The 14,307-nt window shown below is 39.5% G+C and overlaps 1 pseudogene; it reads right to left on the minus strand.

Annotated features, from left to right (window-relative positions):
- Nucleotides 1–5,367: 5,367 nt before the first annotated feature.
- LOC132491018 (large ribosomal subunit protein uL11-like) lies at nucleotides 5,368–14,023 on the minus strand (annotated as a pseudogene).
- Nucleotides 14,024–14,307: the final 284 nt, after the last annotated feature.

Below are 14,307 nucleotides of genomic sequence, written 5' to 3' on the forward strand. Positions count from 1 at the left end.
CATAAAACTTCCTTAACATCATTAGTCACTGGGAAATACAAACCCCAAAATCACAATGAGTCACTATATACTCATCAGAATGGCTAAAATTAAAATGACTATCAACACCATATGCTGGCAAGGTGGTGAAATAACTGAATCTCTCACACATTGTTGGTGAGAACGTAAAGTGGTACAATCACTTTGGGAAAAGACATGTCATTTTATCTTATAAAATAAGCATATACATACCTCATGCCTTTTGGGAGGACACAATTCAGCCCATAATAAATAATAATATTGTTAACTAAAATTGAGTAGAGAAAGCTACAAAGAAAAGAAAGGAAGGAGTTACAAGCTAATTCACTTGATGTTCACAGTAGGAGTCAATAGATGCTGCCTGAAGAAAGAGGGTTCTAAGAGTTTTATGTAAAAGTCTAACTATAAAGACAGTCACTAGAATAAAAATATCATAAGGACTATAATTTTTAATATAACAGCCTCCATAGTGAAAGCTTATATAAATACAATCATCATATTACATTTTATTTTGTAACCCTTATGTTAGTCCTTGTTTTAGCCATAGTTTCATTGTTAAATACATTCAGTGTTCACTCCCAGGACTTTTGCTGATGTTTCCCTGATCATTTTTCTGCTTGGGTCAATTTTGTTCCTTGGGAGGTACTTCAGCAAGGCCTAATGCAGATAGTATTCCCACAGTCCATGAATTTGCAGAAATTTTTGCCTGTACCCTTGACACCTGAAGAATATCTTGAGTGGATTTAAAATCCTTGGCTCAAACTTTCCTCAAGTATCTGATAAATATTGTTCTATTTCTGTTAGCATTGACTCTAGCTATGCCAACTTGTCTTTCTTTCCCTTATAAATGACACAATGTTTTTGCCCAGATTCTCAAAGTGTGCTACTAGTGTTAGTAGGCTACATCTTGTGTTGGCAGGGTATGTGTTAGTAGGATATGTCTTGGTATTGATCATTCTGAGACAGTTTTTTTCCATATCTTGGATATGCTTCTTAATATACAAATTCAAGTCCTATTTCACAGCATTTTCTAATGTTTGCTTTACCCCATCCTTTTGTATTTCCTCCAACTGGAAGAACTCCAATTATTCATATTTTGAATCATTTTTGCCTACCATTTATAACATTTACTTTAAAAATATCTTTTTGCTTATTTCCCTTATACTTCATTTTTTCCATATGTATATGCTGTGTCCTGCTGTGCTTTCTATAGAGTCTATTTCTTCTTATGCTATTTGTAACTTAGTCTTTATTTATGAAATGAATCTGTTTCTTCCATTTCTTTCCTAAATTTTACTAGGTACTATTTCAAACCTTCCTATTGACTGACCATCAGCTTCCTTTGGTGGCCAAGTCTTCCCTGTGTTAATGTATTTTTTTTTTTTTTTTGCGGTACACGGGCCTCTCACTCTTGCAGCCTCTCCCGTTGCGGAGCACAGGCTCCGGACGCACAGGCTCAGCGGCCATGGCTCACGGGCCCAGCCGCTCCGCGGCATGTGGGATCTTCCCAGACCGGGGCACGAACCCGTGTCCCCTGCATCGGCAGGCGGACTCTCAACCACTGCGCCACCAGGGAAGCCCTATCTATTTATTTTTTAAAGGTTACACTCCATTTACAATTATTACAAGATATTGGCTATACTCCCCAAGTTGTACAATACATCTTTGTAGCTTATCATACACCCAATAGTTTGTACCTCCCACTCCCTCACCCCTTCACCCTTCCCCACACTGGTAACCACTAGTTTTCTCTGTATCTGTGAGTCTGCTTCTTTTTTGTTATGTTCACTAGTTTATTGTATTTTTTTAGATTTCATGTATAAGTGATATCACGCAGTATTAGTTTTTCTCTGTCTGATGTATTTCACCTAGCATTATGCCCTCCAAGTCCATACATGTTGCTGAAAATGGCAAAATTTCATTTTTTTTATGGCCGAGTAGTATCCCATTGTGTCTATGTGTGTGTGTGTATATATATATATATATATATATATATATATATATATATATATGTATATATACCACATTTTCTTTATCGAGTCATCTGTTGATAGATATTTAGGTTGCTTCCATACTTCAGCAATTGTAACTAATGCTGCTATAAACGTTGGGGTCCATGTATCAATACCTTTTGGAATTAGTGATTTTGGTTTTTTTCAATATTTACCCAGGAGTGGGATTGCTGGTTCATATTGTAGTTCTATTTTTAGTTTTTTGAGAAACCTCCATACTGTTTTCCACAGTGGCTGCACCAATTTACATTCCTACCAACACTGTAGGAGGGTTCCCTTTTCTCCACATCCTCGCCAACATTTGTTATTTGTGTTCTTTTTAATGATAGCCATTCTGACCAGTATGAGGTGATATCTCATTGTGGTTCTGATTTGCATTTCCCTGATTATTAGTGATGTAGAGCATCTTTTCATGTGCCTGTTGGCCATCTGCATTTCTTCTTTGGAAAAATATATATTCAGTCCTTCTGCCCATTTTTTTATTTTTATTTTTTTGATGTTGAATTGTATGAGCTGTTTATATATGTTGAATATTAACCCCTTATAGGTCATATCATTTGCAAATATTTTCTCCCATATCCCCTCCCATTAAGCAGGTTGACTTTTTGTTTTGTTGATGGTTTCCTTTGCTGTGAAAAACTTTTAGTTTTATTTAGGTCCCATTTGTTTACTTTTGCTTTTGTTTCCTTTGCTTTAGGAGAGGGATCCAAAAAAAATATTGCTGCAATTTATGTCAAAGAGTGTTCTACCTATGTTTTCCTCAAGGAGTTTTATAGTATCCGGTCTTACATTTAGGTCTTTAATCCATTTTGAGTTTATTTGGTATATGGTGTTAGAGAGTGTTCTAATTTCATTCTTTTACATGTAGCTGTCCAGTTTTCCCAGCACCACTTATCGAAGAGACTGTCTTTTCTCCATTGTATATTGTTGCCTCCTTTGTCATAGATTAATTGACCATAGTGCATGGGTTTATTTCTGGGCTGTCTTTCCTGTTCCAGTCTATGTGTCTGTTTTTGTGCCAGTACCATACTGTTTTGATTACTGTAGCTTTGTAGTATAGTCTGAAGTCAGGGAGTGTGGTTCTTCCAGCTCTGTTCTTTCTCTAGATTGTTTTGACTATTTGGGGTCTTTTATGTTTCCATACAAATTTTAAAATTATTTGTTCTAGTTCTGTGAAAAATGCCATTGGTATTTTTATATGGATTGCATTGAATCTGTAGATTGCCTTGGGTAGTATGGTCATTTTAACAATATTGATGCTTCCAATCCAAGAACACAATATATCTTTCCATCTGTTAGTGTCATCTTCAATTTCTTTTATCAGTGTCTTATAGTTTTCCAAGTACAGGTGTTTTGCCTCCTGAGGTATTTTATTTTATTTTATACCTAGGTTTATTCCTAGGTATTTTATTCTTTTTGATGTGATGGTAAATGGGATGTTTCCTTAATTCCTCTTTCTGATAGTTCATTGCTAGTGTATAGAAATGCAACAGATTTCTGTATATTAATTTTGCATCCTGCAACTTTACCAAATTCATTGATGAGCTCTAGTAGTTTTCTGGTGGCATTTTTCAGATTTTCTGTGTATAGTATCATGTCATCTGCAAACAGTGACAGTTTTACTTCTTCCTTTCCAATCTGGATTCTTTTCATTTATTTTTCTCCTCTGATTGCTATGGCTAGGACTTCCAAAACTATGTTGAATAAAATTGGTGAGAGTGGACATCCTTGCCATGTTCCTGATCTTAGAGGAAATGCTCTCAGCTTTTCACCATTGACTATGATTTCCATTTGCATGGAATACCTTTTTCCATCCCTTCACTTTCAGTCTGTATGTGTCCCTAGATCTGAAGTGAGTCTCTTGTAGGCAGCATATATACAAGTCTTGTTTTTGTATCCATTCAACCACTCTGTGGCTTTTGGTTGAAGCATTTAGTCTGTTTATATTTAAGGTAATTATCACTGTTTATGTTCTTACTGCCATTTTGTTAATTGTTTGGGATTTGTTTTTGTTACTGCCATTTTGTTAATTGTTTGGGATTTGTTTTTGTATGTCTTTTTTTGCTATTCTTCTTCTTTTGTTCTCTTCTCCTGTGATTTGATGACTACCTTTCGTGTTATGTTTGGATTCCTTTTTCTTTTTTATGTGTATATCTATTATAGGTTTTTGGTTTGCAGTTACCATGAGGTTTTTTTTTTTTTATGGCTGTCTATATACATAATTGTTTTAATTGCTGATCTCTTCATTTCAAATGCATTTTTAAAACCCTGCATTTGTATTCTCCTCCCCTCATGATTACTGTTTTTGATATAATATTTAATATCTAATTGTTTCATGTATTCCTTAACTGCTTATTGTAAATATAGATGATATTACTACTCTTGTCTTTTATCCTCCCTATGAGTTTTGTTTGTGGATGATTTCCTACCTTTACTGTGTGTTTGCCTTTACTGCTGAGTTTTTCACTTCACAATTTTCTTGTTTCTAGTTGTGGCTTTTTCTTTTTTGCCTAGAGAAGATCCTTTAACATTTGTTGTAAAGCTGGTTTGGTGGTGCTGAACTCTTTTAATTTTTGCTTGTCTGTAAAGCTTTTGATTTCTCCATCAAATCTGAACAAAAGCCTTGCTGGGTAAAGTATTCTTGGTTGTAGGTTTTCCCCTTTCATCACTTTAAATATGTTGTGCCATTCCCTTCTGGCCTGCAGAGTTTCTGCTGAAAAATTAGCTGATAGCCTTATGGAAGTTCCCTTGTATGATGTCATGTATTTATTTTTTATTGTTTTCTTTCCTATCTGCAACTGCATCAAGATTTTATCCCTCTTTATTCATGTTGGAATGTTATATTGCACTTTTCTTCTGCTTTGGGCTGATATTTTTGTAAGGAGTATTGTTAATCTGTAGGGAAGTTTTGTATCTATTTTCAGGTCCTTTTTTTTACCCTTTTGTTTCCCTAGAGCAGCTTCCTTTGGATGTTTTAGTTGCACAATGCTTTGTCAATTATATTTAAATAAGTCAGATTTTTCTCAGTTAGAAGGAGGATCTTTTGAAGTGAGGGAAGGGGTAGCTTTCCCAGTTTCTCAGTTCAAGAGCTCCCTCTTCTATTGCTATTATAAATTGCACTTCTGGTACTAAGTCTTACCTAAATTTCAGATCTTAACTTGGTTCACAAAGGCTCCCACCATCAGTTCCAAACTTCTATAGTATCTTTACCACCTCTGGTGAAGAAGCACTTTCACCAAGGAATCTTGTCCTAATTTCCACTTTCTGACTCCCCTCTTATTTATTTATTTATTGGTCATCAAATAACCCTTTATTTAATTATTTTCCTTTGTAGTTCTTAACTAGCTAGGCATTCCACTGCACCACTGTAGATGTCATCTCTGATGTCGTGAGGGTGGCAGCCATCAACATCGCAACCCACGCACTGGAAAATCCCCAGGATCTCTTTAATGGTTCCAGAGAGTTCTCTAGCTAAAGATCAGTGCCTCATCTGTTGGGCAATGTTGACAATCTCATCAAAAGTGATGTTTCCACTGTGCTTAATGTTTTTCTGCTTATTTCTGTCTCTTGGCAGTTCTTTGACGGCTTTGATGATCAGGACAGAGGCAGAAGGTACTACCTCAATCTGGGATGGTGTGTTCTGAATGGTCAGTTTCACTGTAATTCTCAGACCCTTCCAATCACTAGTTGCCTTGGTGATGTCATCACCAACCTCTTTTGGAGACAGACCTACGGAGCCGATATTGCTGGCTAGGGAAAATGTGGCACTGACTTCCCCATCAGTGCACCTCAGATATACAGCTTTTATCTCCTTGGGGTTGAACGTAGGCGGCAAGGTGGAGGCAGCTGGTGTCATATGAACCCATATTTGGGATGACCCAAAAAAGTTGCACCTTGGCCGCTTCAAGCTGAAAGCTGAAAGCTCCCTTCTGTTTTAAAAGTGCTATTTTCTCAGACAGTCTCTTCAACAAGTGGTGCTGGGAAAACTGGACAGGGACATGTAAAAGTATGAAATTAGAACACTCCCTAACACCATACACAAAAATAAACTCAAAATGGATTAAAGACCTAAATGTAAGGCCAGACACTATGAAACTCTTAGAGGAAAACATAGGCAGAAGACGCTATGACATAAATCACAGCAAGATCCTTTCTGACCCACCTCCTAGAGAAATGGAAATAAAAACAAAAATAAACAAATGGGACCTAATGAAACTTAAAAGCTTTTGCACAGCAAAGGAAACCATAAATAAGACCAAAAGACAACCCTCAGAATGGGAGAAAAGATTTGCAAATGAAGCAACTGACAAAGGATTAATCTCCAAGATTTACAAGCAGCTCATGCAGCTCAATAACAAAAAAACAAACAACCCAATCCAAAAATGGGCAGAAGACCCAAATAGACATTTCTCCAAAGAAGATATACAGATTGCCAACAAACACATGAAAGAATGCTCAACATCATTAATCATTAGAGAAATGCAAATCAAAACTACAATGAGATATCATCTCACACCAGTCAGAATGGCCATCATCAAAAAATCTAGAAACAATAAATGCTGGAGAGGGTATGGAGAAAAGGGAATACTCTTGCACTGTTGGTGGGAATGTAAATTGATACAGCCACTTTGGAGAACAGTATGGAGGTTCCTTAAAAAACTACAAATAGAACTACCATACGACCCGGCAATCCCACTACTGGGCATATACCCTGAGAAAACCATAATTCAAAAAGAGTCATGGACTTGAGGATATGGGGAGGGGGAAGGGTAAGCTGTGACAAAGTGAAAGAGCGGCATGGACATATATACACTACCAAACGTAAGAGATAGCTAGTGGGAAGCAGCCGCATAGCACAGGGAGATCAGTTCGGTTCTTTGTGACTGCCTGGAGGGGTGGGATAGGGAGGGTGGGAGGGAGATGCAAAAGGGAGGGGATATGGGAACATATGTATATGTATAACTGATTAAATTTGTAAAATTAAAAAAAAAATTAAAAAAAAAAAGAGTCATGTACCAAAATGTTCATTGCAGCTCTATTTACAATAGCCAGGACATAGAAGCAACCTAAGTGTCCATCAACAGATGAAAGGATAAAGAAGATGTGGCACATAAATACAATGGAATATTACTCAGCCATAAAAAGAAATGAAATTGAGATATTTGTAGTGAGATAGATGGACCTAGAGTCTGTCATACAGAGTGAAGTAAGTCAGAAATAGAAAAACAAATACCATATGCTGACACATATATATGGAATCTAAGAAAAGAAAAAAAAAAAGGTCATGAAGAACCTAGGGGTAAGACAGGAATAAAGACACAGACATTCTAGAGAATGGACTTGAGGATATGGGGAGGGGGAAGGGTAAGCTGTGACAAAGTGAGAGAGTGGCATGGACATATATACACTACCAAATGTAAAATAGATAGCTAGTGGGGAGCAGCCGCATAGCATAGGGAGATCAGCTGGGTGGTTTGTGACCACCTAGAGGGGTGGGATAGGGAGGGAGGGAGGGAGGGAGACGCAAGAGGGAAGAGATATGGGAGCATATGTATATGTATAACTGATTCACTTTGGTATAAAGCAGAAACTAACACACCATTGTAAAGCAATTATACTGCAATAAAGATGTTTAAAAAAAAGTGCTATTTTTTCAAATCTACCACCTCTGTGTGACTCCTCGCCCAAACATATTCTAAGCCTTCTATTGTCAACCCTCTCATTTAACCTGCCCTCTTTGATCACAGAAGTTCTCACTGGTGATCTGACCTCATCCTTTTGGGAGTGAATATTTACTGTTGATTTCTCACGTCTGCCACTTCTAGGACCCTTCTGCACATCCTGTTCTCAGAAACACCTGCAGCACTGTTGTGGCTTCCTGAACTAAAACTTATGACTTCAGATGCCCAAAACCTTTATCTTCTGGGATAGTTAAAGGAAGAGAGTAGAGGAGAAAAAATCCAGTAATAATAGATGTCATAAAGAACATACTAGGGCTTCCCTGGTGGCGCAGTGGTTGAGAGTCCGCCTGCCAATGCAGGGGACACGGGTTCGTGCCCCGATCCCGGAAGATCCCACATGCCGCGGAGCGGCTGGGCCCGCGAGCCATGGCCGCGGAGCCTGTGTGTCCGGAGCCTGTGCTCCGCAACGGGAGAGGCCACAGCAGTGAGAGGCCCGCGTACAGCAAAAAAAAAAAAAAAAAAAAAAAAAAAAAAAAAAAAAAAAGAACATACTAAAATGTTTACTTCCTAAATGTGAGGAATACCCCTTGAGTGCAAAAGTCATGTCATTTGTCTGCTAAAGAGGGTTCAGGAATAGGGCTATGCTGACAGAAGGTTCTTGGGGAAACATTAGGTACATAAATGCAAAAAGGCAAGCCTTTACATAAAGACTCATGAAGACAACCTGGAGTGGAGGAAGGCAGTTGATTTTGTGACTACAGAAAAGAGAGATACTGGGCTTCCCTGGTGGCGCAGTGGTAAAGAACTCGCCTAAATGCAGGGGACACTGGTTCGAGTCCTGGTCTGGGAAGATCTCGCATGCTGCGGAGCAACTAAGCCCGTGAGCCACAACTACTGAGCCCGTGTGCGACAACTACTGAAGCCCATGCGCCTAGAGCCCGTGCTCTGCAAAAAGAGAAGCCACTGCAATGAGAAGCCCAAGCACCGCAACGAAGAGTAGCCCCGGCTCGCCGCAACTAGAGAAAGCCTGCGCGCAGCAGCAAAGACCCAATGCAAAAATAAATAAAAATTAAAATAAATAAGTTTATTTAAGTTAAATAAATAAGTTTATGTAAGATAAACAAGTTTATTTTTAAAAAAAGAAAAGAGAGATACTGCTTGAGAAAAAAATATCAAAATCACTTAGCCTAGATTGCTCTCCTGGTCCTTTCTCACCTACAGGAAATTCTTACAAATGGATGATCCAGAAATCTCCAACTCAAACAACAATGATAAATACAAAAGAAGGAGTTGAGTTATCAGGCAGGGTGGTTTCTCCTGGAGACTCTAAGGGAGAAACTCTTCCATGCCTCTCTCCTAACTTCTGGTGTTGCTAGCAATTCTTAGCATTCCTTGGCTTGTGGAAGCATCACTGCAATCTCTGCCCCCATCTTCACATTGCCTTCTCCCTGTCTTTCTCCCCTTCTGTTTCCTATAAGGACATTTGCATTGGATTTAGGGCACACTCTAACCCAGCATGATTTCATTTTGATCCTATCCTAATTATATCTACAAAGACCCTTATTGCAAATAAGATCACATTTTGAGGTTCTGGGTAGACATGAATTTGGGGGGACACTACCCAACCCACCACAGCATCCATAAAGCCTCTTTGCAACTAAGACCCCAGCACCCCTATTTATCACCTCTAAATTGATTTGTTCCTCTTTTATCAAATACTTACTATGTGACAGGCATTGTTCTAAGCATTTCACAAATAATAACTCATTTAGGAAGATGGCGTTAGAGTAAGACGCGGAGATCACCTTCCTCCCCACAGATACATCAGAAATACATCTACATGTGGAACACCTCCTACAGAACACCTACTGAACGCTGGCAGAAGACCTCAGACCTCCCAAAAGGCAAGAAACTCCCCCACGTACCTGGGTAGGGCAAAAGAAAAAAGAATAAACAGAGACAAAAGAATAGGGACGGTACCTGCACCAGTGGGAGGGAGCTGTGAAGGAGGAAAGGTTTCCACACACTAGAAGTGCCTTCCCGGGCGGAGACTGCGGGTGGCGGAAGGGGGAAGCTTCGGAGCCGCGGAGGAGAGCGCAGCCACAGGGGTGCAGAGGGCAAAGCGGAGAGATTCCCGCACAGAGGATCGGTGCCGACCAGCACTCACCAGCCCGAGAGGCTTGTCTGCACACCCGCCGAGGCGGGCGGGGCTGGGAGCTGAGGCTCGGGCTTCGGTCAGAGCGCAGGGAGAGGACTGGCGGCGTGAACACAACCTGAAGGGGGCTAGTGCGCCATGGCTAGCCGGAAGGGAGTCTGGGAAAAAGTCTGGACCTGACAAAGAGGCAAGAGACTTTTTCTTCCCTCTTTGTTTCCTGGTGCGCGAGGAGAGGGGATTAAGAGCGCTGCTTAAAGGAGCGTGGGCCGCGGCTATCACAACGGACACCAGAGACGGGCATGAGACGCTAAGGCTGCTGCTGCCGCCACCAAGAAACTGTGTGCGAGCACAGGTCACTCTCCACACCTCCCTTCCGGGGAGCCTGTGCAGCCCGCCACTGACAGGGTCCCGGGATCCAGGGATAACTTCCCTGGGAGAGCGCTCGGCGCGCCTCAGGCTGGTGCAACGTCACGCCGGCCTCTGCCGACGCAGGCTCGCCCCGCCTCCATGCCCCCCCCCCCCCGCCGGCCTGAATGAGCCAGAGCCCCCGAATCAGCGGCTCCTTTAACCCCATCCTGTCTGAGAGAAGAACAGACGCCCTCCGGCGACCTACACGCCGAGGCGGGGCCAAATCCAAAGCTGAATCTCGGGAGCTGTGCGAACAAAGAAGAGAAAGGGAAATTTCTCCCAGAAGCCTCAGGAGCAGCGGATTAAATCTCCACAATCAACTGCATCTGTGGAATACCTGAATAGACAACGAATCATCCCAAATTGAGGCAGTGGACTTTGGGAGCAACTGTATATATATATATATATATATATATATATATATATATATATATATATATATATATATATATATATATATATATATTTCCTTTTTCTCTTTTTGTGAGTGTGTATGTGTATGCTTCTGTGTGTGACTTTGTCAGTATAGCTTTGCTTTTACCATTTGTTCTAGGGTTCTGTCTGGTTTTTTGGGGGTTTTTTTTAGTATAGTTTTTAGCACTTATCATCATTGGTGGATTTGTTTTTTGGTTTGGCTGTTCTCTTCTTTCTTTTTTTTTTCTAACTTTTAAATTCTTATTTTTAATAATTATTTTTATTTTAATAACTTTATTTTATTTTACTGTATTTCTTTCTTTCTTTCTTTTTTTCTCCCTTTTTTTCTGAGCCATGTGGCTGACAGGGTCTTGGTGCTCCGGCCAGGTGTCAGGCCTGTGCCTCTGAGGTGGGAGAGCCGAGTTCAGGAGACTGGTCCACCAGAGACCTCCCAGCTCCATGTAATATCAAACAGTGAAAATCTCCCAGAGATCTCCATCTCAACACTAAGACCCAGCTCCACTCAATAACCAGCAAGCTCCAGTGCTGGACACCCTATGCCAAACAACTAGCAAGACAGGAACACAACCCCATCCATTAGCAGAGAGGCTGCCTAAAATCATAATAAGATCACAGACACCCCAAAACACAGCACCAGATGCGGTTGAGCCCACCAGAAAGACAAGATCCAGCCTCATCCACCAGAACACAGGCACCAGTCCCCTCCACCAGGAAGCCTACACAACCCACTGAACCAACCTTGCCCACTGGGAGCAGACACTAAAAACAACAGGAACTACGAACCTGCAGCCTGTGAAAAGGAGACCCCAAACATAGTAAGTTAAGCAAAATGAGAAGACAGAGAAAAACGCAGCAGATGAAGGAGCAAGGTAAAAACCTACCAGACCAAACAAATGAAGAGGAAATAGGCAGTCTACCTGAAAAAGAATTCAGAATAATGATAGGAAAGATGATCCAAAATCTTGGAAATAGAATGGAGAAAATATAAGAAACGTTTCACAAGGACCTAGAAGAACTAAAGAGCAAACAAACAGTGATGAACAACACAATAAATGAAATTTAAAATTCTGTAGAAGGAATCAATAGCAGAATAACTGAGGCAGAAGAACAGATAAGTGACCTGGAAGATAAAATAGTGGAAATAACTACTGCAGAGCAGAATAAAGAAAAAAGAATGAAAAGAATTGAGGACAGTCTCAGAGACCTCTGGGACATTAAACACACCAACATTATATGATAGCTGATTCACTATGTTATAAAGCAGAAACTAACACACCATTGTAAAGCAATTATACTCCAATAAAGATGTTTAAAAAATAATTAAGTAATATCTTTGTATGGTGACATGTCATAACTACACTTATCATGGCGATTATTTTGAAATTTATAGGGAAAAAAATCATTATGTTATGTAACAGGAACTAATGTAGTGCTGTAAGTCAACTGTACTTCAAAAACATGCAAACATACTCATAGAAAAAGAGATCAGATTTGTGGTTACCAGAGGTGGGGGGTACAGGGAGGAAGAATTGGATGAAGGCAGTCAAAAAGTACAAACTTCCAGTTAAAAGATAAATAAGTACTAGGGATGTAATGTACAATATAATATAATTAACATGGCTGTATGTTACATATGAACGCTGTTGATAGTAAATCCCAAAAGTTCTCATCACACAAATTTTTTTTACTATTTCTTTAATTTTGTGTCTGTGTGAAATGATGGATGTTCACTAAAGTTATTGGATAATCATTTAATGATGTATGTAAGTCAAAACATTATGCCAGGGCTTCCCTGGTGGCGCAGTGGTTGAGAGTCCGCCTGCTGATGCAGGGGACACGGTTTCGTGCCCTGGTCCAGGAAGATCCCACATACCGCGGAGTGGCTAGGCCTGTAAGCCATGGCCGCTGAGCCTGCGCGTCCAGAGCCTGTGCTCCGCAACGGGAGAGGCCACGACAGCATACCGCAAAAAAAAAAAAAGAAAAAAACATTATGCCAAACACCTTAAACGTATACAGTGTTTTATGCCAATTATATTTCAATGCAACTGGAAGAAAAAAAATATTGGCCACAATAAGAAGTACTAAAACCTGGAGTAAATTATGATGCCCTCTATTCCAAAAACAAGGAAATGGACAACTATAACAACCCAATCCAGGCAAAACTACTAATGGCCTCTACAATTCAGGAGTGAAGTTTGAGTCACCCACCAGGCAAGGAACTATGACTAGCTGAGGTGCTTGCTGAAGACAAAAAGAATACAGAGTTGGTAGTAAAAGAAGGTAGTTATAAATACCAGCTACAACTACTTGACCAGTCAGAAATGAAGACTAAACTGGCCATGAGTATTTACTCATTATTATTAAAGGGTATTAATAAAGAGCATTTCTTCCTATTGTTTTATTATGAATACATTTGTGTATATAAATAAATAAATAAATAAATAAATATATATATATATATATATATATATATATATATGTACAGTTGACCCTTGAACAGCTTGGGTTTGAACTGCATGGGTTCCCTTATACATGAGTTTTTTCAATAGTAAATACTACAGTACTACATGATCCATGGTTGGTTGAATACACAGATACAGAACTGTGGATATGGGGAGACCTCAGATACAAAGAGTGACCTATAAGTTACACACAGATTTTCAACTGCAAGGAGGGTCAATGCCCTTAACCCCCCTGTTGTTCAAGGGTCAGCTGTGTATCTTTGTTTTCTTTTCTCTCTTATTCCCTTACCATGTATGTATTGACTTTATATCATGATTACTTTTTATTGATTATATATAAATATTAATTTAACATAATAATATTTAAGTTATAGGATTTTAAGAAGAAGTGTAAGCATCACTCAAGTACGTTATCTTTGCTTCTGGGGAAGGGGTCAGTGCATTTTGGGTTGTATGCAGAATAGTTGTATCATGTTAGGCAGAATTATGACCTTGTCACTGTCTTTGAGGTTAAGCATGGTTTAAGGAAATGGGTATGGGTGCCAAGTTGATAAGGGTTGGGACTTATGATGGTTAATTTTATGTGTTGACTTGACTGGGTCATACAGTGCCCAGATATTTAGCTAAAATTTTTTTTCTGTGTGTGTCTGTGAGAGTGTTTCAGGATTAGATTAACATTTGAATAGGTGGACTCAGTAAAGCAGATTGCCCTCCTCAGTGTGGGTGTGCATCATCCAATCCATTGAAGGCCTGAATTACACAAAAGGCAGAAGAAGAGAGAACTCACCTTTTCTGCCTGACCACTTGAGCTGAATATTGGTCTTCTACTGTCTTCAGACAGAGTGACACCATCAATTCCCCTGGAACTCAGGCCTTTGGACTTAGACTGAATTACAGCACCACCTTTCCTGTGTCTCCAGCCTGCAGAGATATATATATACATATATATATATATATATATATATATCTGATATCATATTTTTTTCAAGATTTATTATGAGTAACTGGCTCATTTGATTATGAAAGCTGAAAAATCCCACAATCTGCAAGGATATATATAAAGTCCTATTGGTTCTGTTTCCCTGGAGAACTCAACCATTACAAAAGCATTCCTTTCTTCATTTTTCTTACTTAAT

The sequence above is a fragment of the Mesoplodon densirostris genome, chromosome 5 (assembly GCF_025265405.1).
Source record: "Mesoplodon densirostris isolate mMesDen1 chromosome 5, mMesDen1 primary haplotype, whole genome shotgun sequence".
NCBI lineage: Eukaryota > Metazoa > Chordata > Mammalia > Artiodactyla > Ziphiidae > Mesoplodon > Mesoplodon densirostris.